Source organism: Scyliorhinus torazame, chromosome 10 (assembly GCF_047496885.1).
Source record: "Scyliorhinus torazame isolate Kashiwa2021f chromosome 10, sScyTor2.1, whole genome shotgun sequence".
In the NCBI taxonomy this organism is placed as follows: domain Eukaryota; kingdom Metazoa; phylum Chordata; class Chondrichthyes; order Carcharhiniformes; family Scyliorhinidae; genus Scyliorhinus; species Scyliorhinus torazame.
This window is the reverse complement of record NC_092716.1, coordinates 236,126,010-236,153,515: the sequence shown is the minus strand read 5'-3', so window position 1 is coordinate 236,153,515 and position 27,506 is coordinate 236,126,010. Positions and strand designations below refer to the sequence as shown.

The 27,506-nt window shown below is 47.8% G+C and overlaps 1 long non-coding RNA gene across 1 annotated transcript; it reads left to right on the top strand.

The window, feature by feature from the left end:
* Nucleotides 1-1,967: 1,967 nt before the first annotated feature.
* On the top strand, nucleotides 1,968-26,528 carry LOC140384932 (uncharacterized). The gene is made up of 3 exons (XR_011933225.1): nucleotides 1,968-2,128; nucleotides 15,626-15,825; nucleotides 26,369-26,528. It is a non-coding gene; the product is annotated as an uncharacterized lncRNA (long non-coding RNA).
* The last annotated feature ends 978 nt before the right edge of the window (nucleotides 26,529-27,506 follow it).

Below are 27,506 nucleotides of genomic sequence, written 5' to 3'. Positions count from 1 at the left end.
TATCCAGCCAACTAAGCTAACCGATCTGCCCGGGTGAATAATATATCCTGAAAGGTGTCTTCAGTTAATGTCGCCTTGAGTGTTAGTAAATTTGTTTCAGCTCTTCTCTCATTACCTTCTAGGTACCTGGATATATTTGTTCTTGATCATGTCAAATTTAAACTTGTTATGGTTGCTGTCACCCAATAGGATTTTATCGCCCCGCCAGGGATGGTCTGGGAGAGCGGAAACTGGGGAGGGATAATGCAATAAAATCACAAGAGAAGGTGGGTGTTGGAGTGCCTGTTACCCTCCCACTATCAGGGCATTTTACCATCACTGGGGAAGTTAGAAGTCAGCCATTTTACCCAAAGGCCAGTTGGGCCACTTAAGTGCACAATTATGCGCCTCTTCCTGCCACCGCTGGCATTTTACCTGCAGTTAGGGAGCCCTTTGCCAAATGAGGAGACCACCTGGTGAACCCTAGTAGCCACCCTATAGTATTTGCTGTGTGTCCTCCTAAGCAGGCATGCTGTGGCATATGGAGAGCCCCCTGGCAGCAATGTAGAGAAGGAAAATGTAAGCATTCTGTGAAGTTCCTTTGGAACATTCTATACTGTGATAGATAGTCCCAGCATATTAATGATTTAACAGGGATTTAATATTGAATAGAATCATAGAATCCCTACAGTGCACAAAGAGTCCATTCAGCCCACCGGGTCTACATCAACACACCTAGGCCCACTCCCCTGTAACCCCATAATCCACATAACCTTTGAACACGAAAGTGCAATGTAGAATGGCTAATCCATCTAACCTGCACAATTTGGATTTTCTTTAAGATAAGCCATCTCAGTATACCCCGTGTTGTAATATGCCTTTAAGAATAGCAGCATGTCATCATTTTAAGGGACATGTGTCACGTGTTCCAGCCTCTATTTCACTTCGGCCTGGAGGAGAACACATACACAGCTCTGTGGTGCTGATGTCCTTAAACTTTATGACCATGTATACCTGTTCACATGTGCCCAGAATTCATAAATAAACCCGCAACATGTTTGTATGAATATTTGTGAGTGACCGGTGCCTTTATAGCATTAACAAATGCAACAGCTGGAAGGTAGCACTCAGTGTGAATGGTGACTTAGAAAACCTCCAACTGTACAGAGCACAAATTAAAAAATGCAAAGAAAATGGAGCTGTAAAAATTTACCAGGGTCACAGTTGAAAATGAATCTCTTATCTGAGGCATTCATTATTTTTTGTGCATTGTAATCTAGGAAAATTATCAGCTTGCTGCTCTATTTAAACATTCCATGTTGGGCGGCATGGTAGTGCAATAGTTAGCACTGCTGCCTCACGGCGCTGAGGACCTGGGTTCGATCCTGGCCCCGGGTCGCTGTACGTGTGAAGTTTGCACATTCTCCCCGTGTCTGCGTGGGTCTCACCCCCACAACCCAAAGACATGCAGGGTAGGTGGTTTGACCACGTTAAATTGTCTCCTTTTTGGGAAAAAAATGAATCGGGCATTTTAAATTAAACAAAAATCCATGATGATGAATTCCTCTATAAATTAATTATTTTCCCTTTATTTTTGTTATTTTTCACTCCATTTATAATATTTATTTTTACAAAACTATTGTGCTTCTTTCCAACAATCTACTTGTCCAGACAAATTAAGTAAACTTTCCTTATGCTGAAGAAGCTGTTTGCCTGTGCCCTTGAATCTAAATCAGGACCATCAGACCATACATTACCCCAGTAGAGTTTAAACACATTTCAGAAGACAATGATTAGGATGAGATAATTAGAGAATAGATTGCAATATGGGTGTATTAAAGTTCAGAGAGAGTGAGAGAGAATGCTTTAATTCCATTATCCCTCTCCATCTGTCTCTCTAATTTTCTGTCTTAATTTAATGGTCATCAGTGTGAAAGGTGACATTGCTAAACAGCAAAATCATTTTCTATTTCATACAGGTTGCTAATGTGGCGAAGGCAGAACATGCCCACCTTTAGCAACATCAGTGCGTTGAGATTAATTCATCATAGCAGAAATGCCGGCTTTCTTAATGGATGCAACAATTACAAAAAGGTGTTTTTGAGAAAAGGGAAACATGTTTGGATCCAGAGAATAGGAAGAGGACAAGGTAAGTTGCAAAATGTAGAATGCTGCCCCCATTGAAAACGCAGATAATATGCACACATTTCTAAACAGCACAAACAAAAGAAAATGCATTATTTCACACAAAGCTCCAAAGATGTGCAGTTTAAGTGGATTGACCATGCTACAATTGCCTCTTAGTTCCCAGCGATGTGCAGGTTAGGTGGGATTGCGGGGATGGGGTGGGGGGGTTAGTGCAGACTCGATGGGTTGAATGGCCTCCTTCTGCATTGCAGGGATTCCATGGAAGGTCTGGGATTTCCTTCAATTAGCTGGTTACATAGCAGGGCATGACTTCTTCCTCTGACTGTACACCGAGTTTCCCCCAATTGCAGACATAGGGCATGTTCGAAGCAATACCATCTTTCCTCATTCCATGATCGCTGATGGAAGGGAGGGAAATAGTGGTGCTGTAGTATACAAAGTATTCTGGCTAATTAAAGGGGGAAGTGGCTGCATTTTTGGAGGGCAGCAGCAGCCTTGAGGTCAGCTGCAGGAGGGCTCCAGTCCTCACTGATCTACCAGTAGGTATTTTAATGGCTACAATAAAGGTTGGATAGGAAGAGCTATTGGAGAGTAAGGGCAGGAAACCCATTAAGACGGTCTGTCAGTTTCTATGGAAGGCAGTTTCTAAAGCAATAATGTAACCTCTATCACACTAAGAACAGCCATACACTCAGGGAGCACGTCAATGGCCTCACAAATGCTGCCAAGGTCACCTAAAATAATTGTTCTGATGCACATCTTGAACAAACGGTAGAGACTCCAGTGCCTCTTCCACTTCTCAAAGCCTTTCTGCTTTGTCACCTGTGCGATGGAAGAAACTGAGAGACTGACAAAAAGCTCTTCAAGCGCCATCCTATTTAAACCACTATTTATTTGAAACAAATACCATTATGTATGCAACCAAACGAATCTGCTGGAATGCCTGTCCCGCCGACGAGAATCAAACCACCTCTCTTACCGGCGGGACAAGGCGGTGCGGGCGGGCTCCGGAGTCCTGGGGGGGGCACGGGGCGATCTGGCCCCAGGGGGTGCCCCCACGGTGGCCTGGCCCACAATCGGGGCCCACCGTTCCGCGGGCGGGCCTGTGCCGTGGGGGCACTCTTTTCCTTCCGCCTTTGCCATGGTCTCCATTATGGCGGAGGCGGAAGAGACCCCCTCCACTGCGCATGCGCGGGGATGCTGTGAGCGGCCGCTGACGCTCCCGCGCATGCGCCGCAAGGCAAAGTCATTTCCACGCCAGCTGACGGGGCACCAAAGGCCTTTCCCGCCAGCTGGCGGGGTGGAAATCAGTCCGGCGCAGGCCTAGCCCCTCAAGGTGAGGGCTCGGCCCCCCAAGATGCGGAGAATTCCGCACCTTTGGAGCGGCGCGATGCCGGACTGATTCGCGCCGTTTGTGGCGCCGGTCGGCGGACATCGCGCCGATTGCGGAGAATCCCGCCCCAAGTGACTATCCTAGTGCTGCCAGATTTGCTGCTACTGTCACATCCATGTCCACAGCTTCTGGAACATTCTCCGCATCCCTGTCATGGCATTTGATTTACTGTGGAACCAGTAAAAACATACCCATTTGGGAAGAAACAATTATCAAGAAGGGCTTTCAGTGGCTTGTGTACCAGGTAGTAGTGAGCACGAGGATCTCGGAGTTGGAAAGGGGTACAGTGCAGTTCCTTAATAGTAAGTGGAAAGATTTAAAAAATAAGTTTAGAGTACCGAATTCATTTTTCCATTTAAAAGGCAATTTTGCATGGCCAATCCACCTACCCTGCACATCTTTGGGGTTGTGGGGGTGATACCCACGCAAACACGAGGACAATGTACAAACTCCACATGGACAGTGACCCAGAACCGGGATTGAACTTGGGACCTCGGCGCCATGAGGTTGCAGCACTAACCACTGCACCACCATGCTGTCCAGGGAGTGGAAAGATGACTCCTCGGCTACATATTACAATTTCGGACCAGACTCCAACCGTTGCTAGGATACTGGACAGAAATCCCAATATTTAATTTAATTTGTAAGACTGTGAGGAAAGGATAGTTTGCTCCAGTAGTGACTCCATGTATAAATAGGGATATGGTATATTAAAGCAAACTTTATTATTAACGCAGTATTAAACTAACTTTGACATCTTACAAGAAATAGCTTAGAATTACTAATTAAAGAATGCTTAACAATAAAATGAATCACTTTAACTCCTAACTGATATCTTTTTATCCCCTAACAAGCAAAATCCATCTCAGGTCAAAATCCACTTTTAAATACAGTCAACAAATCCAGGAATATTTGCTGTATAGAGATGAATTGGATAGACTACTGTGAGAGAGAGAGAGATCCTTCAGTAAACAGCCTGCAGATTCTTGCCACTGTCAAACTATTGTTTAACTTCCCAGCATTTGGCAAAAAGCTTCACTTCTGTTCTCATCCCCAATCTAAACTGAAATTCAACACCTGGCTGCTTCAGCCCCTTGCTCCCCCCATGAACTACATCATGATTATCTCACTAACTGGGTTGTGACCATCTTACTAAGGCTACCCACAACTCCTCAAGTATCTAAACCTCAGAGATCCTTTTCTCTATAAACAAAATTCCGTTTTCTCTATTTAGGTAAACACTTTACATGTTTGGAATTATTGATGATCTTGCTTTTATTATGATTCAATTATCTCTTCTGTAGCCCCAGTGTCTGTCTATCCTTTAAAGCAGGAATTTTAGAACACTTATTTCCGCAAATACATGCACACATTAATCCAGATTTTTAACCATGACTGCACTAGATACATATAATACAATATATATTTAAAATTGTTAATCATATATGGAACCTCAGTATTGAACATCAATCTCATAAACAGTAGAGGTAGTCTTCTGTTATGCATTGCAAAAATTGAATATACTTGAGGAGCATGCAACTCAAATCTGAGGCCGTCGGCATGGGATCGGAGAATCGCAACAGCGCCATACCCATTTTTCTGAGACTCCATTCTCAGTGCTTGTGAGCTTTGCATACAAGCAGTGGGAGAGAGGACACATCCGGCATGAGGCCACAGGCAGAGAGAGTTTTAAGCTTTAAGTTTTAAGCTGGAATTTGAAGCAGAGCAGTGATTGAATTGGTAAGTCTACTCTTTTTTATTTTCTATAAGTTTCATTTTCTATCAGTTTTATTTTCTATAAGTTCAGTTATCCAGTTTAAAGGTTAATAATGGTAAACCATTATTGGGTGGCTGCGAGAAAGATTAGGCAGTCAGTGCAGGAATCCCCACGTGGCTGTCCCCCTCTTTAACAAGTATACCATTTTGGATACTGTTGTGGGGAATGGCTCATTGGGGGAAAACAACAGCAGCGGCCTGAGCAGTGGCACCACAGCTGGCTCTGTTGTTCAGCAGCGAGGGTCAAAGCGCAGAAGTGCAATAGTCATAGGGGACTCCATAGTCAGGGGCACAGATAGGTGCTTCTGCGATCATGATAAAGGCACCAGGATCGTGTGTTGCCTCCCTGATGCCAGCGCCTGGGATGGCGCTGAACGGCTGCAGGGCATCCTGAAGGCGAAAAGGCAGAGGTCATGGTACATGTTGATACCAATTACATAGGTAGAAAGAGGGATGAGTCTTGCATCAAGAATTCAGGGAGTTAGGCAATAGACTAAAGAGCAGGACTTCTCAGGTTGCAATCTATGGATTAATCTCAGTACCACACACTAGTAAGTACAGGAATAGGAGAATAGCACAGATGAATGTTTGGCTTACGAGTTGGTGCAGGAGGGAGGGTTTTAGATTCCTGGACCATTGGTGCGTTTCTGGGGAAGGTGGGACCTGTGCAAGTGGGACGGTCGGAACCAGAGTGGGACTAACATCCTCGCTAGTGGGTTTGCTAGTGCTGCTGGGAAGAGTTTAAACTAGTTTGGCAGGGGGAGAATATGCAGACTGATAGCAGAATAGGGACACAGTATAACATAGAAAAGCAATCAAGTCAGAGGGAATACAGCAATCATAAGTTTCAAGAGAGTAAGACAAGGCTGGATGGCCTCTAATTTAATGCCAGGAGTATTAAAGGTAAAATGGATGAGTTAAGGGTGATGATTGATGCGTGTAATTATGACGTAATAGCTATCACAGAGACAACGTTGTGCGAGGGGCAGGATTGACAGCTCAACATCCCAGCATATAGAGTCTTCCGGCAAGATAGAGGAGGGGATACAAGAGGAGGAGGCATTGCATTGTTATTATTAGTTCAGGAGGCAGTTACTGCAGTAAGGAAAGATGAAATCTTGAAGGGGGCATCAAATGAAGCTTTGGGGGTAGAGCTTAGGAATAAAAAAGGGACAGCTACGTTGCTGGGTGTTTATTATAGATCCCCAGATAGACAGCGAAAAATTGAGGAGCAAATCTGTGCGCAATTCACGGAGACCTGGAAAAATGAGAGGGTAATTATATTAGGTGATTTCAACTTTCTCAAAATTAATTGAAATAGTTATCATGTTAAGGGCTTAGATGCAGTAGAGTTCTTGAATGTATACATGAGAACCTTTTAGCTCAATATGTAGAGGATTCAACAATTGATGGTACAGTGCTGGACCTACTTCTGGGGAATGTAGCCAGACAGGTGATTGATGAGTTGATGAGGGAACATTTTAGTGATAGCGACCACAGCATGGTTCAATTTAAGTTTGTTATGGACAAAGAATTAGACAAGTTGCAAAAAAATGTTTTGGATTGGGGGAGAGTAGATTTTAACAAAAGAAGGCAGAAACTGGCCAAGGTGGACTGGAAAGAGTTACTTGTGGGGAAACCTACAGAAAAGCAGTGGGGAGGCATTGAAAGATGAAATGGGCAGGGTACAGGCCCAATATGTTCCCTCTAGGGTAATAGAAAGGTGTAACAAACCCAGAGAACCATGGATGGCCAGAGACATTCAGGATACGATGAGAAGAAAAAGAGTTGGCTTTTAATAAAGATAAAGGGAGCAAGTCTGCAGAGGCATTTGTGGCGTGCAGAAAGTGCAGGATGGAGTTTAAGGAATCAATTCGGAGAGCAAAGAGAATGAGAAAGCTCTACCTGGTAAAAGTAGGTAAGAGAAAATCCCAAGAAGGACTATAAGTATTTAAATGGGAAGAGGATAACCAGGGAAAGGGTAGAGCCCATTAAGGAGCAAGAGGGAAATCTGTGGATGGAGCCAGAGGACATTGGTATGGTGTTGAATGAATATTTCAGATCTGTTTTCACCCAACGGAATGAGGAGGCAATTATGGAAGAGATTGTGAGGTTCCTGAACAAATTGTCATAGGGAGTGACAAGGTATTGGAAGTATTGGTGCGCTTAAAAGTGGTCAAATCTCCAGGTCCGGGTGAAATTGTGTCCCAGGCTGCTATGGGAGGCGAGGGGGGAGATTACCCGGGCTCTGACCCAAATTTTTAATTCTTCTCCGGCCACGGGGGAGGTTCCAGAGGACTGAAGTACAGCTAATGTGGTCCCACTATTTAAGAAATGTTGTAGAGACAAGCCAGGGAACTGCAGATCAGTAAGTCTCATGTCAGTGATTGGGAAACTACTGGTGAAGATTCTGAAGGAGAGAATCTATCTCCACCTGGAGAGCAAGGTGTGATAAGAGATAGTCAGCATGACTTTGTCAGAGGGAGGCCATGCCTAACAAATTTGATTGAATATTTTGAGCCTGTATCAAGTGTAGAGATAAGGGTAGTGTAGTTGATGTAGATTACATGGATTTCAGCAAAACCTTTGGCAAGGTCCCACATGGGAGACTTATTAAGAAGGTTAATTCACATGGGATACAGGGTGATTTGATAAGGTGGATTCAAAATTGGCTTAGCTGTAGGAGACAAATAGCAAAGACAATCGGCTGCTTTAGTGACTGGAAGCCAGTGTCCAGTGGCTGACCACAGGGATCCATGCTGGCCCCCCTATTGTTTGTCATTGAAATAAATGATATAGATGACTATATGGGGGGTCGGATCAGTAAGTTTGCGGATGACACAAAGATTGGCCGGGTGGTTAACAGTGAGAATCTTGGACTTCCGGTGGCAGCTGTGAAGGAGTAAGTTGCACATTTGGTGGCTCCCGCTCGGTTCGGACTTTTGGACCTTTTCCCCCGATTTTTTACCGGACTTGATTTGAAAAATTGATGACAGAGGCAATTGTGAACTGAATTCCCACATCGGTACATGGAGAGGAGGACTAGGAGTGCTCGCAAAGGTAGAAACAGAAAGACAGAGAAGGCTTGGGCTGAAGCTGCACCGGGAGTAAGTATGGCGGAGGACCGGACCTCTGGCTTGTCGACCCAGCCGTCAACGGTGCAGTTGCTGCAAGTTATCCAAGAGGGCTTCGCCAAGCAGAAGCAGGACTGCTTGGACCAGATTAAAGAGGCAATTTCGCGACTGGAACTTAGATTGGATGCCCAAGATAGGGTGATCCAGAAAGTAGAGAAGGCGCTGGCTGACCAGGAGGAACATCAAACAGCGGTAGAGTTGGAGGTGGGGATGCTAAGAGACTAGCAGAAAAGGCTCCTGGAGAAGGTGGAGGACCTAGAGAACAGGTTAGGGCATATATAGCGGCCATGTTCGAGAAGCTGCTGGGGGAGTGGGGCATTCCCTCGGCCCTTGGAGGGGCTCACAGAGTGCTTGCGAGGAAGCCACGAATGGGAGACCCCCCGAGGGCAACAGTATCCTGCGGTTCTATCAAGACCTGAGCGCGGAGGTGGCCAGGAGAAGAGCGGGGTTTAACTAGATCAGCTCGACCCTTTTCAAGAAAAAGGTGAAGTTCGGGCTGTTGTACCCGGCCCACCTCTGGGTCACATACGAGGAACAACATTTCTATTTCGAGTCGCCTGAGGAAGCGCTGGACTTCGCGAAAAGGAAAGGACTGGTGTCAGGCTGAGAACTTTGAACTTTGAATTTGGCTGTAACATTTATGTTTTGCAAAGAAAAAGTTTCTTGTTTCTTGTTTTTTTTCGGTCATTATTTGTAATGCCTGCTGGCAGCAGCTGCAGAGCTGAATGAGGTAAAAGTTTGTATTTGCACTGTTGGGGGATGGAGGTGTGTTTGTTCAGATGCTGGATCTTTTGTTTGACCATTTCTTCTGTTTGAGTTCAACTAGGGTTTTCTTTTTCATCTCTCTCGGACAATTGTATTGGGATTGTTTTCCATTTGAATATGTATGTATGAGGGGGGGGGGGAGAAAGGGACAATAGGTGGGAGATTGTCTGGCACCAGGGGCGAGGGCCAGCAAGCTAGCTGGGCGGGCTAGCTCACGGAAACGTAGTGGGGGGTGAACAGATGCTATGCTTATCAAAGGGGTTGATTTATTTAGTGCTTTTACTAGGGGGGGGTGGAAATGTTCTGCTGACGAGGGAGGGACTCTTGCTGAGGGACAGAGAGGAGGTCAGGGGCGGAGGCTGCCTGGGGGCGGGCCAATGGAGGCACGGGGCGCGAGCTGGTGACTGGCCCAAGAGAGGGGATGGCTGATTGGCGAAGGGAGGGTGGGGCGATGAGCCCCCCCAACTGGACTGATCACCTGGAATGCAAGAGGGCTCAATGGGCCGGTCAAGAGGGTACGCGTGTTCGCGCATCTGAGGGAACTGAAGGAGGACATGGTAATGCTGCAGGAGATCCACCTTAGAGTAGCTGATCAGATTAGGTTAAGGAAAGGTTGGGTCGGACAGGTTTTCCACTCGGGACTGGACTCAAAGATGAGGGGTCGCGATCCTGATCAACAAGCGAGTGGTGTTTGAGGCGGGTAGAATAGTTACAGATGGGGGAGGCTGGTACATTATGGTCAGTGGGAAATTGGAGGGGGTGCAGGTGGTATTAGTAAATGTATACATGCCAAACTGGGACGATGTGGAGTTTATAAAGAGGATACTGGGGAAGATACCGGATCTGGATTCGCATAAGCTGGTCATGGGAGGGGACTTCAATACAGTTATTGACCCTGGTCTAGACCGGTCAAGCTCAAAAATGGGCAGGCTGCCAGCAATGGCTAAGGAGCTAAAAGGGTTCATGGAGCAGATGGGGGGAGGGGGTGGATCCATGGAGATTTGGGCAGCCAAGAGTAAAGGAGTTCTCCTTCTACTCACATGTGCATAAAGTGTACTCCCGGATTGATTTCTTCATTCTGAGCAGGGCTTTACTGACGGGGGTGGTGGACATGGGGTACTCGGCGATCACAATCTCAGACTATGCTCCGCACTGGGTTGACCTACAGGTTAGTAAAGACAGTAATCAGCGCCCGCACTGGAGGTTAGACTTTTAGCAGACGAGGAGGTGTGCGGGCCGTTGAGGAAATGTATTCAGAGTTACCTGGAGGTCAATGACACGGGGGAAATTTCAGCAGCGGTGGTCTGGGAGGCATTGAAGGAGGTGATTAGAGGGGAGCTGATCTCGATACGGCCCACAGGGAGAAAGTAGACAGGACAGAGACGGACCGACTGGTGAAGGAGATACAGATCTATAGGAGGTATGCAGAGACCACAGAGGCAGGGCTTCTAAGGGAACGGCGGAGGCTACAGGCGGAGTTCGGCTTGTTAACCACAGGGAGGGTGGTGGAGCAGCTGAGAAAAGCAAGGGGGCGATCTATGAGCACGGATAGAAGGCCAGCAGAATGCTTGCACAGCAGCTTAGAAAGATGGAGGCAGCCAGGGAGATAGGGAAAGTAAAGGATGGAGACGGGAACCTGGTGGGAGACTCCGCAGGGGTGAATAAGGCGTTTAAGGATTTTTATAGTAGGCTGTATGGGTCGGAACCCCCACCAGAGGGGCCAGAGGGGATGAGGCACTTTCTAAGGGGGCTGAATTTCCCAAAGGTGGACGGGGAATGGCAGAAGGGCTGGGGGCCCTGATTGGGATGGAAGAGATAGTGGAGGGTCTGAAGGCCATGCAGACGGGTAAAGCCCTTGGGCCGGACGGGTACCCAACGGAGTTCTATAAAACGTTCTCTGGGATATTGGGGCCGCTGTTGATGAGGACATTCAATGAGGCAAGGGAGAGAGGGGTGCTTCCCCCAACGATGTCACAGGCCATGATCTCGCTGATTCTGAAGCGGGATAAGGACCCGGAGCTGTGTGGGTCCTACAGGCCGATATCCCTATTGAATGTGAACGCCAAACTGCTGGCCAAAACTTTGTCCTCTAGGATTGAAGATTGTGTTCCGGACATGATTGGGGGGGACCAGACGGGGTTCGTTCAGGGCAGGCAGTTGGTGTCCAATGTAAGAAGGTTGCTAAATGCGATCATGATGCCCCAGAATGTAGAGAGGTGGAGGAAATGGTCGCAATGGACGCAGAGAAGGTTTTTGATCGAGTCGAATGGGAATATTTGTGGGAGGTGCTGGGACGGTTCGGATTTGGACGGGGCTTTATTGACTTGGGCAGGCAGCTGTACCAGGCTCCTGTGGCGAGCGTACGGACAAATAGGACGACACCGAACTATTTTAGGCTACACCGGGGGACGAGGCAGGGGTGGCCCCTCTCCCCACTGTTGTTCGCGCTAGCTATAGAGCCGCTGGCAATTGCGCTGAGAGCCTCAAGGGGCTGGAAGGGGTTGGTCCGGGGGGGAGTGGAACACAGATTCTCACTTTATGCAGACGACCTGCTCCTGTATGTGTCGGACCCAGCGGGGGGGGATGGAAGAAATCATGAGGATTCTGGGGGAGTTTGGCCAGTTTTTGGGGTACAAACTAAATATGGGGAAAAGCGAGATGTTTGTGATCCAGGCAAGGGGACAGGAGAGACGATTGGGGGAACTGCCGTTTAGAGTGGTTGGGGAAAGTTTTAGGTATCTAGGCATCCAAGTGGGGCGGGAATGGGAACGGTTACACAAACTTAATCTGGCCCATCTGGTGGACCAAATGAAGGACGATTTTCAGAGGTGGGACGCGCTCCCGCTGTCACTAGCTGGGAGGGTCCAGACGGTGATGATGATGGTCTTTTCGAGGTTCCTGTTTGTGTTCCAGTGTCTCCCCATTTTTATTCAGGGGCTGGTTTAGCAAACTTGGCTAAATCGCTGGCTTTTAAAGCAGACCAAGGCAGATTCCCGTACCAGCCTCCCCGAACAGGCGCCGGAATGTGGCGACTAGGGGGCGGGTGGGGCGGGGGAGGGGGCGGGTCGGCATGGGAGCGTATGGAAGCGGCTTCATGTAAGGGCACCAGCTTGGGGGGGTGCTGATAATGGTGCGTCTGCCGTTCCCGCCAGCACGGTACTCCACCAGTCCCGTGGTGGTGACAGCCTTGAGAGTCTGGGGGCAATGGAGGAAGCATGTGGGAGCGGAGGGAGCATCGGTCTGGTCCCCAATCTGCAATAACCACCAGTTTGCCCCCGGAAGGATGGACGGGGGGTTTCAGAGATGGCAGACGGCAGGAATTGAGAGGCTGGGGGATATGTTTATAGAAGGGAGCTTTCCTAGCTTGAGGGAGCTGGAGGAGAAATTCGGATTGGCAAGCGGAAACAAATTTAGGTACCTGCAGGTGCTGGACCTCCTGTGTAAACAGGTCTCAACCTTCCCGTTGTGGATGCGTTGAGTAGGATCAACGCGTCCACAACATGTGCCAGGCTCAGCCTGATACAGTTTAAGGTCATTCACCGGGCTTACATGACAGTGGCCCGGATGAGCAGGTTCTTTGATGTAGAAGACAGGTGTGCAAGGTATGCGGGGGGGGCCAGCGAACCATGTCCATATGCTCTGGACATGCCCAAAGCTCAGGGGAGTCTGGCAGGGGTTTGCAGACGTCATGTCCATGGTGTTAAAAACAAGGGTGGCACTGAGTCCAGAGGTGGCGATTTTCAGGGTGTCGGAAGATCCGGGAATCCAGGAGGAGAAAGGGGCAAACGTTCTGGACTTTGCTTCCCTGGTAGCCCGGAGACGGATACTATTAGCTTGGAGGGGCTCAAAGCCTCCGAAGTCACAGACCTGGATTACTGACATGGCTAGTGTTCACTGTCTGGAGAAAATTAAGTTCGCCTTGAGAGGGTCACTGTTAGGGTTCACCTGGAGGTGGCAACCGTTCGTCGACTTCTTTGCAGAAAATTAATCGTCAGTAGAAGGGGGAGGGGGGCAGTTTAGTTTAGAGTAGGGGGTTAATAAAGGTGCGACCTGAAAGGTAGGTAGCAGGCTTTTTTTTTTGCACTATGTTTATATTTTGTCGTTGTTGTAAAACCAAAAATACCTCAATAAAATGTTTATTAAAAAAAGAACCATTGAGTGTCTTGGGTTACAGGAAGATATAGACGGGATGGTCAGAATGGAGGATAAGTGACAGGTGGAATTGAACCCTGAAAAGTGTGAGGTGATACACTTTGGAAGGAGTGATTGTGGTAAACCACTGTATTGCATTGTATTGTGTTGTTGCATACCTGGGCTTGTCCCGGCTGGCTCCACCTGTGGCTCCTCCCCTCGGGCTCCTGTATAAAGGTGGCAAGTCTCCGCCTCCGATCCAGTTTAGTGTTTAGTGTATTAAAGCCCCAGTTACGTTCATCACTCGTTGTGTGTTTATTGCTGACATATCAATTTAACAAGGAAGTATACTGTGAACGGTCTGACATTGGGACATTCCGAAGAACAAAGGGCTGTTGTAGGAAAATGTTGTGTTTTACAATGTATACCGGATAATTAATTATGTAAGAGGCAACTTGTAGGAATAGATAGTGTATACACAATGCTTGTGATTTTGTAACTGATGCTCGATCAATAACTCCTGAGACGAGATTGGAGACAATTGAAGGCTTTATTGCACTAGATGTTTCCCCCAGCAGCGCAGGCACAGAATGCGGCTGCTGGGGAGACACAAGCTCTTATACTCTGCCTTACTGGGCGGAACCAGCAGGCAGGCTTCACCAATGAAAATAGCAGTCTCAGGTACCTCCCACACCAATGGTCTTACAGCATTATTCAGGGTACCGTAATACCCCTAATACCGACTACCACAGTAACCTAAGAATTACTAATATTAGAAAGGACACAAAATGGCTGTTAGCTAAGCTCGCAACACTAAAGACACAAAATGGCTTTTAGCTGAACTAGCCACATTCCTGAACAATTATTAGCTGTGTTAAGTTACAAACTGGATAAACAACCTCATTGAATGGGAACCAGACGTGGTTGTTTCTAGGGAGTATTTTAACAGCCACTGACAACAGCTTCACAGGACAACAAGCAAAATGTGTCCTCAATAGCTCAAGGTCTCCAGATGCAGGCAGGAGACATAGCTTTATGTTGGTTTTGAGTGACTACTGCTTGAAGTTAGGGGCTGGTCTGACACCAACCCACTTTAACCATATATGGCTCATACTGGATACCAAGAAAATTGATTGACTGCATTTATAATGAATTATAACACGAATAAAGCTGATTGTTGTATGTAAATACCAGTATGAGCTAACTCCGCCCTTTAAATCTTTATATTAACCCAATGTGAACCTTAGCTCAAGCGAGAAAGTGTGCTGACTAAGACTGCGGCATCTCAGGCCTTTCTCCCAGAGCTCTGATATAATAAACTGCTTCTTTACTTATTCAAAGGCCAGCGTGTGAATATTTTCACTCTACAGGGACCTTGGCGTGTTTGTCCGTAGATCTCTGAAGGCAGAAGGGCAGGTTAATAGGGGTGGTGAAAAAGCCATACCGGACACTTGCTTTTATCAATCGGGGCATAGATTACAAAAGCTGGGAGGTCATGACGGGGTTGAATAGCAGTTTGGTGAGGCAACAGCTGCAGTACAGTGTGCAATTCTCGTCGCCACATTATAGGAAGGATGTGATTGAACTGGAGAGGGTGCAGAGAAGGTTCACCAGGATGTTGCCGGGGATGGAACATTAAAGTTATAAAGAGATATTGGATAGGCTTGGGTTGGTTTCGTTTGGAGCAGAGAAGACTGAGGGGGTGACCTGATTGAGGTGGACAAGATTATGAGGGGCATGGACAGGGTGGGTAGGGAGCAGCTGTTCACCTTAGTTGAAGGGGCAGTTGTGAGGGTGACACAAGTTCAAGGTGAGTGCTGGTAGGTTTAGGGGGGATTTGAGGAAAAACATTTTTACCCGGAGAGTGGTGACCGTCTGGAATGCACTGCTGAGAGGGTGGTAGAGGCAAGATCCTTTAAAAAGTTCCTGGATGAGTACTTGGCACGTCTTAACATTCAAGGCTATGGGTGAAGTGCTGGCAAGTGGGATTAGGTAGACAGGTCAGGGCCTTTCATGCATCGATGCAGACTCGATGGACCGAAAGGCCTCTTCTGCGCTGTAGTATTCTGTGATTTTGTGATTATGTGATTCTCCGGCCAATCTGGAATCCTGATCGTGGCATCGGGCAATGGAGAATCCACCCCCAAGATTTGCAATGACCTTACTGAGTAGCAGAGCAAGCTCGGGGAGGGGGGATGAAATGGCCTATTCCTGAATATATGTGTTTACATATATATGTACATATAGCCTGTAACAACATTGACTATTTGTGGTCTGACCCTGTGGTCTGCTCCAATAGGCTACAAAGAATGATCGCTGGTGATCTCTTTCCTACAAATGGGAATGGATTTGTATCATCAAGGTCACCTCCACGCCCTGCACACAAGAAAGCTTCAAACATTGTCCTGGCACCTCTTGACGTTGCAAGACAAAGGCTGCAGGAAGTCAATCCCTCTGTAACAAGTTGCAATTTACCTCAGGAAGGTGTCCAAGAATCCTGTAAGTCATACTACTCCTCACATACCATTCGAAATGTAAGGATTCCCACAGGGAAATCAATGCGACTCCCTCTGCCACCGCCCCCACCGCCCCCCCCCCCCCCCCCGACCCCCGAACTCCCCCAAAGCCTAAACTGTACCTTCTACAGAGCTAGCTAAATATGGCAAAGAATTGACTGACTGTTCAGAACATGAAATGGTTAGAACAAAAATTAATTCAAAATAACACAAGCCCTGCAGCACCAATGAGAAAAATGGTCACCTTGCTCCTGTTACCCGACCACTGTTAGCATCGCCACTTGAAGTGCAGCAACATCAATTTGTGTCAGATTTGGGACAGAGGTTTAATAAAATGCATTGAGAACTTTGGTCATGCACACACTGCGAATGGGAAAAGAACAGACCTTTCGGAGAAATTTTCCAGTATGGTTTTCAGTCAGATTGTAGGGCTCACTGTCCCATTTTACTGAGTTGGGTGTTCATAGTACTCAGAACGTTTGATAATTCTATTGAAAATCCAACTCAAGAGAGATATATAAAGGTTTACACATTTTCAGAATTAGATTATGGATCACGTCCAAATATTTTTTTCCAGTTCTGAACTTAGACAAATTAAATAATGACCAAAATTCTCCATTTGGGAAACTATGGGCTAGATTCTCCGATTTTCAGGCTATGCCCAGAGGATCCATGGCGTTTTATGTGGGAAAAGCCGGCGCTGCCCCAGCACCGATCGTCTGACCGGCAAGGGGCTGGCAGCCGCGCCACGTAAACCGCCCGGCCTTCACGATATAAAAGTCGTGAACTGCCGGGTCCGTGGCCATGCATACATATGGCGACGACGCGCAGTGGTCGCGCTGTATGGCATGGCGCTGGCCGTGCGCGGCCCCGAGCTGCCAGATAGGGCACCCCTCGCCACCCCCGGGCCATCCCCCACCAGTCCCCCAAGCCCTCGCCGAAGGAATCCCCGCCAGCAGAATGGCTCCCGCCCGACTGTGGCAGCGCTGCTAACAGTCCGCAGCCGCCATGCCGTGTTCCCGACCGCTGAGACCACACGCCCCCCCACGCAGTCAGGAACTCAGCCCATCGGGGGCGGAGCATCGGGAGAAGGCCTTCAGGTGATGTCCTGAGGCCGACCCAATGGCGTGCGGCGCGCTCCTCGATGATGCTTTTTAGAGGGGGCGGAGCATCCGAAAACAGGCACCGCCCCCGATTCCAACTCAAAAAGGGATTCTGCGCCCAATCGCCGGTTACGATATCATTCTGTGCATGCCGTTTTTGAAATATTTCATCCAAAAATGTTTGTTTTTGCATTGTTTGACTGGAGTGCGACTTTGCAAAAGAGTACTGGGAGTTGTGTGTGTGATGGAGGCCGCTATTCACCAAAAAATGGCAATGTGTAATTTTGGGTGAGTTTGGCAGGGTGTTATGCGTCATCTGTTAAAGCGCGATCGCAATCTGTATTCACCCACACTTAGTGCCAAAAATAAGCCCCCACATGAAACTCACCTTTGTCTGAGTTCCCAGCCTCAGCTTCTGGCCACTAATAAGGGGAAACACATTTCAAGCCGTCACTGGGTCCAGACGGTTGGCAAGCCTCTGGACAAGGTTTTACCAGAGCCGATGCAGATTCAAGAGGGGGTGTCAGCAACATTCCCGTCACTACAAGGCGGATTATGGGCGTCCCAAAGCCTTCGGGTGCAGGAGATGGCGTGCCAACGCTGCTGGAGTGGTAACCGCAGTGGAAAATCTGTAGAACAATGTCTGAGCAGTTAGTGATGATGTCCAAGGTCTTGCTCAGTCTGTGATGACCATGGCTGAGGGCCTCGACAGCATGTCCCAGTCACTGGCGGACATAGGTAAACATTGTGTGGTTCAGTCACCAAGGACGATCGCTGAGGGTGTCAACACCATGGTGTAGACAATGGACATAAAATGTTAAGGAAATAGGAACTGAGGGAATCAACAGGAAAATCCCTCAGAGTATGTGGTGAGCATCTGGTAAATAAAGATATATTCTCTTCCTTCGACTAGCTTCTCCGTTCCTGAGACTGAGGGCTGGATTCTACGGTCCGCTATCCCGAAATCACGTTCGCGGATCGGCCGGAGCATCCATTTTTACGCCGAAATCGGGGGCGCCGCTGTTTTTGCGCTGCTTCGCCCCCTCAAAAACGGCATACTCCTCAAGACATCCTCAGGACGTATCCTGAGGCCCTTTCCCGATGCTCCGCCCCCGATGGGCCGAGTCCCCAACGCGTGGGACACGTATCCTGTCACCTTTTGGGGACCTCGCATGTCGGCTGCGGACTGTGTCCAGCGTCGTCGTAGACGGGGCGGGGAGCTGTTCAGCTGGCAGGGGGGCCTTTGGCCTGGGCTGGGGGGACTGGTGGGGGGTGGTCCGGGAGTGGCGAGGGGGGTTACAAGGGGGCAGTATTTGGCAGGCCAGGTCCGCGTGCACGCATGTGCACGCCGGCGGCCTGTGGCGGCCACGATGTATAACTTGGCGCGGCCGCCACAGGCCGCCAGCGTGCACATGCGTGACCACGGACCCGCCCATACTGCATCCGTATCGACAGATAAAGCCGGGGGCTTTATGTGGTGCGGCTGCAACGGGTGGAGCATCAGTGCGGGGGCAGTGCAGCCGTTTGGATCTTGCGTACGTAACCGCAGAATCAGGGTAGGATGGATGGACTTTCACGACAGCAAAACTGACCGCGTAACTGCACTGACTCAGCGACTGCTCAGGGGCCAGCACTTGCACCATGTGGAACACAAGCGACTCTAATGAAACAAGGCGCCGGATTCACTGGTTTTGATCGACACTCAGGAAGCTGACAAGCTGCAGCCGAACATACACATTTCATTGCCCACACACACCGTACCAGTCAACAAGATGGCAGTGAGGAGAACCGCCCCCAGCTTCATCAATGGCAAGCTGGAGACCCTCCTGGACATGTCAAAGGAGAGGTGGGCGGCCCTGTACCCCGGCCCGGGAAGAAGGTTGCCAGATGCCGCCCTTGGCTGTGCCTAGACGCAGGTGGCAGAGGAGGTGAGCATCACCAGTAACATCGTCCGGACCGGCCAGCAGTGCCGTAAAAGACTGAACGATCTCCTCAGGGCAGCCAGGATGAGGAGGCAGCATTTTGCCCCAGGTACCAACCCCGGTGCCACAAACCTGTAACCCCACCCCCCAGCAACCAGGAGTACAGCCGAACACCCACCCTCACTACATGCCGGCACCCATACCGACTGCCATGGCTGGGTGCCTGGCCACTGAGGCCACCAGCTACTTGGGCTGCATGCGTTGGACTGTTTAGCACTGTTGTTTTCTTTCCTCCCCCCCCCCCCCCCCCCTCTGGAGAAGGCTGCCCAAACCGCCAAGAGTGGAAGAAGACAGGAGGGGGACCACTGGACCTGCGGCCCCTCACTGTGGCTGAGCAGAGGGCCCTGAATGCGGTTGACGGGCCTGAAGAAAGGGAATTGGCCGGGGAGGGGGGGAAAGTTGGCCACGGGCAAGGAATTGTCACCCCGCTTAGTTGCGGTTCCCCGTGACAACCCTCCAACACGATCCCCACCCTCACCACCACCACCCTCACACCCCCTCACCACCACCCTCACCACCACCCTGAGCCTACCCTCACCATCACCCTCAACCCCACTACCCTCCGGCCCACTATCTAATCATGTGTCATGGCTTGTGCCTTGTAGGACCTGCTGGTGAGGGGGCGGGTCCCCTGCCCCCACCCATTGCCAAAGCCGGAGCCCTCCCATGAAATTAAATGAAAATTGCTTATTGTCACAAGTAGGCTTCAAATGAAGTTACTGTGAAAAGCCCCCAGTCGGCACATTCGGCGCCTGTTCGGGGAGGCTGGTACGGGAATACCCAAGGGGGCAGTCGAGCCGCAATGAGATTTGCAGCTTGGATGGCAGATTGCCATGTGAGACCCAGGATATCCCGGAGCTCAAGTCTGGGGATCACACAGATTCATCGTTACAGCTGTCTCCAACACCCTCCACCATCCCAGAGACACTCACCGCGGTTGGGCACTTTGGTGAAGAAGCTCCTGGGACACTATCGGGCACGCACCACACAGCTGCTCCGGTACAACCAGTGGAGGTAGGAATGCCCAAGGGGACGGTCGGTTGGAGGGTGGGCCGACCCCAGGAACTCGTTGCCGTCCAGATTGGTTTTGGGCTTCTGGAACTGACAGTCCCATTGATCGTGGAGATCCAGTTGCAGAGCCGGGGACTACATGAGGGGTTATCAGCAAGTATCCAGTACCTGCAGGTGTAGTTGGAGTGGTCCAACAGGTAGTGGTGCCGACCATGCATGCCACCCAGGTCAACATCGCATGGGTGGCTTCCACGTTGGAAGCCTTGGGCGCGAGGGTTTTGGCTATGGATCAGCATGTCTAAGGCCTGGGGCATTCTGTGCAGACGATGACAGAAGCCCAAGGCAGGCCCACCTGTAAATTGCAGTGGAACTTCTGAGTGTGGCCCAGTCACTGCAGGCCATGGCGGAGAACGGTGGCAGCATTGCCCAGGTGCTGGCCGCGTGGCGCAGACACAGAAGGAGGTGGCCTAGTCCCAGATGTAGGTTGCACAGTCACTGGCTGACGTGACACAGATCCAGAAGGTGGTGTCACAGTCAATAGGTGATGTGGCGCAGTCCCAGACAGTGATAGTCCACTCCATGTACTCCATGGCCGCGAGTGTGCAGACCCTGGTCGAGACCAGAGCGGGCCTCCAGGACTGGCAGCGCCAGGTGGTGGGGGATCCTCAGGGGATATCTCCGCTCGCAGCCCATGGAGTAGCCCGGGAGCCATCGTGCACAACACTGGGTTCACAAATTTTTTAATACAAGTGAACCGCGCCATCGGGAATTCAGCCCATTAGAGGCGGAGAATCGCTAAGGCCTTGGAGAATACCAGGTCAGGCCCGCCAATGATATGCAAATGGCATTTACTGTATGTGCATTCCAAACCGCATTGGTGCCACTGTCGAGGCTGAAGGGGAGGGGGGGGGGGGGGTCCTGAGATGAGGCCCCTTAAAACTGGATAGCTAGGATAACACTAAAATTGCTCTACATAAGTTAGTTTATTGAGGATTGAAACCAATCACAGAAAGTGTACTCAGCAATCATTATTAACCATTAAAAATGTATTCTTAGAACAAAGCAATAATAAGTATTTAAACTCTAGCTAACAGTAGTGGCGGTAATGTATGATGGGATTTAAGCTAGCTAACTTGACCACATTCCTACGACAGACAGTATCAGACAGACCATGGTACAGGCAGGAACCAACTGTGATAAGAGAAATGGGAGTAGGGGAAAGCAAGAGATAGCAGATGCAAGGTTCGTGAAAAACAACAGGTGACCAGGGATCAGGATAGGGCTAAATCATGAGTGGATCACGCAGACGCCATGCTGCTTCAAGTAAAATTCATTGGTCAAGGTAAAATCAACAGTTGCAGAGATTGGATCAAGTCCAACTGGTGGGCTACTGATTTTTGGAAATTGTATAACTGTTGAACATGAAGCAATGTAAAACAGCGTGGTTTTGGCGTTTACCCGAATCACTGTCCCTCGTACGTTGACCAAGCTTGGAAAATAAAGCCGTCATAACCAGAGTTGCTGTCTCCGCGGGTCTTTGTGTTTAGCTGACCCATCGCCACGTAAAAGCCAGCTCAATACTCAGTCCCTGAAAACGCTCCTACAGAGGCGATGGAGAATTGCTATTTGGCGTGAAATCAGTGTCCGCTGCGATTTCGACGTCAGAACCAAGCTTCCCGATTCTGTCAGCAGTGAAGAGAATCCTGCCCCTGATGTTTAAAATAGTATAAAACTGGTGGAAATGTTGATAAACATAGTAGAAAAAAAGGAAAAATAATTAACTGAATAAAATAATTAATTCTTCCATTACAACACATCAGGAATGGCAGGAGAGGTGATGTGTGACATCTGCAGCATGGATGAGATCATTGATGCCAGTGTGATCCAGGGCAAACGCGTCCGTATTAAGTGCTTGCAGCTCTAGAAGCTTTGGCTCAAATGTATTGTGCTGGAGGCCGAGCTGTGGACGCTGCAATGCATCAGGGAGGGGGAAAGTGCCTTGGCTCTTTGTACCGGGAGGCAGTACCAGTGGAGCCCAACGCAATTAGGAGGAACAGCACCTCGAGCGGGATTTTCTGCCCCCTACGCGAACTGTTTGGCAGCGGCAGCGACGTCTCGCCATTGGCCGGTGGCAGGACCGTTCAGTCCCGATGCTGTCAACTGTTTTCCCCATTGTTCACGCCCTCCGCTGTCGCAGAACCCATGCCGGAGAGGGGGTTGCCGTCAACCTGACCAGAAACTCCGACCGGCAGAAATGGTCGGAAAGTTTCCACCCTGATCTTCTAATTAGGCAAATTGCAGCCTTCTGGACTCAACATTGAATTCAACAACTTTGAACTCCACCTTTTATTTTTGTTCCCTTGGTTTGTTTCAATGCAAATATCCCCACACCCCTCCACAGGTCCATCTGTTACTTGTTCTTCAGTTTACTTTCACTGAGCACTGATTTTTGTTCTCCTATTCACACATTCTGTCACCTTACCTTTATGACACTTTCAGCACTTTTTTCTCCTTAATGCCACCATTTGTCTTGGGTCCATGACATTTTTGTCATTCTCTCCTTAGCCCCGACCTATCCCTGACCTTCTATTCGGCCCCACCTCTTCCACTCCCCTGTCAAACGATATAATTAATCACACTTCTACCCCCTCTTCAGTTCTGAACAAGAGTCATACGGACTCGAAACGTAAACTCTCTTTCTCTCTCCACAGATGCTGCCAGGCCTGCTGAGTTTATCCAGCATCTTAAGGTCTAATTTCAGATATTTATGTCTTGAGACATAAATGTGGCTGCGTCTACTCACAGCAAGTGTGCTTCCTGCTGTCAATTAGTCACAGAGCCTGACTGCATCTTGATGTCCTGGAGGAGCCTATTTTCTTTTTCATCTGACTTCCTCACCCATGCTGAATAATAACTCTTAATCCATTCTAATTTTTACATACATAATCCAGCTGACATTTAATTACATGTACCTCTCTGTACTTTACAACACTGATAGGTAGAATTAAATTGCAATAACAGAAATACAAAGAATCTTAACTTATTTGAAGGCCAATCATTTATCGATTGTACTAAAGAATATGCTAATTGATTTCAAATAACCAGATTTATTCCTTTGTTAATATAGTGGATAATGCATCACTTCATTATAATGTGTTAATGCATTAATATCACAATGCACCAGTTTACCTCGTGAATAATGTCCTGATTTACACGATATTACATTGTAAGACCTCAGCGGAGACACAGCGTTCGGAGGCATTCACACATGGAGAAAGTTTTTTTTTTAAAAATCAAATTGAAAGTATTCATGGGCGGGGTTCTCCATCCCGAAAACGGGTGCGGCGCACCCCCGCCGGCAGTGGGACCATCCGTCCCGGCAGCCAGCCAATGGGGTTTCCCATTGTGAGCACCCGTACGCCATCGGGAAATCCGCGGGTAAGAGTGCACTACCGGCAAAGCGGAGGATTCCGCTCCAACTATTTTTTTTCAACTTAATTTAGCAAGGCCAATTCACCAACTCTGCACCTCTTTGGGTTGTGGGGATGAGACGCACGTAGACACGCGGAGAATGTGCAAACTGCACACGGACAGTGACCCAGGGCCAACATCGGACCAGTAGTGCTAACCACTGCGCCACCATTGTGTCCAGCACACGGAGAAAGTTAAGACTATCTTTGCCAGTGAATCCTGTTGAATGGGCATCCAAATGTAGAGAACAATCTATGGTCCTGCTCCGTAAGTGCTTCTATTATAATTTTTTTCCCCATATCTTTAGCTTCCACCTTTCCACAACAGATTCTTCACCTTCTCCAGGTAGCATCGTCGATTATTCAAGAGCCACAAAACCAGGGCTCATGCCATGGTTTTGCTATAGCACAGGGTGAGGAGGTTGGCCCCACGTCTATGCAACCAGAACTGGAATTGAACCCAGCAATCTTGATGTTGTGCTGAACCATATGCTAACTGACTAGCTAACTGTTCTAACCAGCCCCCCAGAAATTAAATTAATTCGTGTCGCTCATTTCTAATGCAGGCAGCATGCCAAATTCATGCTGCCTCATAATTAACATGATTGCAGTGTGTAGCCGGCGTTAATTGAATTGTTGAGTGGCTGCGCACCTCAGCAGAGGGCCCACATCATAAGAAGCTAGCACCAGCTGAAGTTAACCTGTGTTACTTAAAGGGGATGTGCATTCCGGAGGTGGAGCTGGGGCTGGAAGACAGTCCATATCTGATTCTGCCTGGGAAACAACAGAAGGATGGCACAACACGGGAGCAGCCATGCTTTGAGATTTTCCAATGCTGCATTGGAGGACTTGGTCAAGGGGTTGCAGAGCAGGAGAGATGCATCCTATCCCCAGCGGGGATCCGTACAAGAAAAACAATCCTTCATTATTCTTACAGAAAGGGCATTGAAAATAGAAGATATGAAAGCTTTAGATTAGTACATATACGGAGATGAAGGAATGAAGAAAAATTATAATCTAACTGAAACATGTCTTACAAAGCACCTGTGTGCATTATACAATACGTTCAAATTAATTTGTAATTTCACAATTATTGTATTAACACCAAGAGAAAGCTGTTCCACAGAGCAACAGCTTTCGAACTGGAAGCAGGAACACAAATAATTTTCACTGTACCTCGGTACACGTGACAATAAGCGATTCTTTCTTTCTTTCATAAACAAATCCAATCCAATCCAACCTGCACTTTGTCTGTTTGCACATCTCATTAAGTAAAATATTTTAAGACATTTTCTTCCATGCTTTTTGAGAGTAAAGTCCTCGATAATGTCCTTAAATGGTAAGCTACAAAGTTTCGCACTTTCGATTCACGTCGTGCTCAGGGCAGATAAAATTTCTTGCAGCATTGTTATCATAGCAGTTCATTCTTGATGGATGTCAGTCATGAAAATGACCTTTCCCCTGAGCAATTTGTTATCATTAGACTCATAAATAGCCTCAATGTTGATTCTAATTTTGGGAATACCAACTGAATCTTATCTTGGATGATGACTTGACATATGTTCTGCTGGCTTAAATGTCCTTTATCTGCAGAATGTTCTGGAATATAAAAAGGGAAGTGCTTTATTTACCAATGATAATTTCTGGATAATCTTTCTTCACAAGTTTTACACTTTCACATTGTTGTTTTTCCAAAGCACGTAACTCAACCAAAAATGAATAGTTGCTGAAACATTTTCAGATATGCTTGCTCTTTTCTTCAAGTTGGTTCCTTGTTGTGATGAATGTGAGGAATTTATATATATTATAATTCATATTTGTGGCAATAATTCTATTAAAACCCTGGTTAAAAATACATACAAGCAGTTGTCAGCTAAAGCTGTAATTAAGGTGTCATAAAAGAGTGAGATAATCATTCATTCCAGCCACTTGCCTGATTACAGATCAAGGACGAATGTAATAGTGTTTATATTTTGGATGGTTCCCTGGAGTGTTGATAATTTATGGGGATTGTATTTATTCCAAGCTAAGCAGATCATGGAACTTAGTGGGTTACAGACAATGTAATTAATAGAGGAGCCAGGTTTGTCAGTACTTTGGTAGTTTTTATAAGCTTTTAAGTTGAAAAGCAGTTTGCCATAAGATTTGAGTCTGACAAGGCAGAAGTGTACTGAACCTGCTCTTGAAAGGGTCTCTCTCTAAAAGTATCTGCACAGATAAGCAACTAACCTGTTTTGTTAACTTTATTTATAAGTGGCATTTGAACTGTATTGTGTTGCTCATCTTGAATTAATAGGTGTCAGTAGTAAGTTCAAGTTTTCCCTTTTATTTAAGAATTGTAAAGTTATTTTGTTGATGTTGATGCGGTTAATTCTGTGTTTAAATTAAAGTTTGTATTAACATAAAAAGGTATCAATTGGTCAGAATCGTCACTCCTTTCCTCACAGTTTTACAAGTGGAACAATTGTTTGGGTTTTTTGTCCAGTATCCAATCAATATTTCGGGGTCTGGTCTGGTGCCCTAACAGTGTGCATCCATTATAGACATAAAGGATTTCACCTGAAATCTGCCTCTTTGAGAAAGCCAGAATTAGGTGCATCGCCATCATTGACTTCTTTCTTTCATAATTCTTTTCTGTTTATTTACACTTGTAGTCTACATCAGGCCGGTTTTCATTTGCTTTGACCTCGTCAAAATCTTCGGGGGTTTATTTCAAGAAGTGAGTGAGTTTTGTGTAAAGTTTTGCACGTGTGCTAAGGGCTATCTTGAATCCTACAGGGCCTTGCTGGTTTTGTGGAACTGATTCAGGATGCAATTCCAAAGTTCTAACCTGAATATAAGCACTAACTCCTTCACTTCCTCCTGCGGAATGCCAGCTTCGCGCCTTGTGTCAATTCTCTTCCTATCATCCGTACTGTTGGGAAAACCATGTCTTCACAAACTGTATTTTTCTTTTGAAGCATAGGGAGTCACTGTCACCTGGCTGCTTTGATGCTGATCTGGAGCTATTATTGCAGGAGTGTCACGGTATTGGGAGTGGACCTACCTTTTCTCAGGGTTTCTAAGCAACCAGCAGCAGACAATGAAAGTCTGCCACGCTCAAGTGTACAGCAAGCAGACTATGACAGTCCACCCAGATTATTTGAGCCATCAGAAGAAGACTCTGACGGTCTACCCAGCTCAAGTGAACGACAAGAAGACTCTGAGGTTCTACCCACTGTATGTGCGACCAGTGACAACGGCATCCCACTTCCCATACCAGATGTGCAACGTGACAGACCTCAGCTAGAATGTACAGAGGCACTCGACAATCACAGTGAGACTACTGGTGACTCCGGTGACACCACGTTACTTCAATCCTCACTCGCTCAAGCCTCACCGCAAGCAAATGCATTCCTGATTGTTTTGACCCCGGACGCGGAGCATCACGAAACTTCAGACGATTCAAGTGAACCTAAAATGATTCCGGACATGGAGCATCAAGAGACCTCAGAAGATGCAAGTGAACCTGAAAGGACTCCGGACGGGGAGCATCAAGAAGCCAAAACTGACTCAGGTGAAACAACCCAGACTCCAGACGGGGAGCATCCATAAGCCAAAGCTGATTCATGTAAGCCGGACATGACTCCAGACGGGGAGCGCTGCAAACTCAGTGACGGCATGCTCAAGGAGACAGTAGATGCCACGAAGGATGCTAACACAATTAACTGTGTGAAGGACTCGTATTATCCACAGAGTGTGGTCCTTGCGCGCAGCAAACACGGCAACAAAACCAACCACCACAACAACAACATCAAAGACAATAACAAGAAGCGTACCAAAGGCAACAACATCGACAACAAGCACGACAAAAAACAACACCAATGGAACTATGACTGGTACGACATGGTACAACTCTGCAAATGAGGGACACTGTTACTGCTCAGCTCAGTACAATGGCAAACCATGGCAGGACGATGCATTTTACCAATTCACGTTTGTTGCACTCCCAACAGGCAACCTGGCTTTCAGGACAGATGCCATCAAGAATTACCACCACAAGCATCGAAAGAAAAAAAAAAGAGTCCAAAACCATCAACGAGTGATTTGACCACTTCT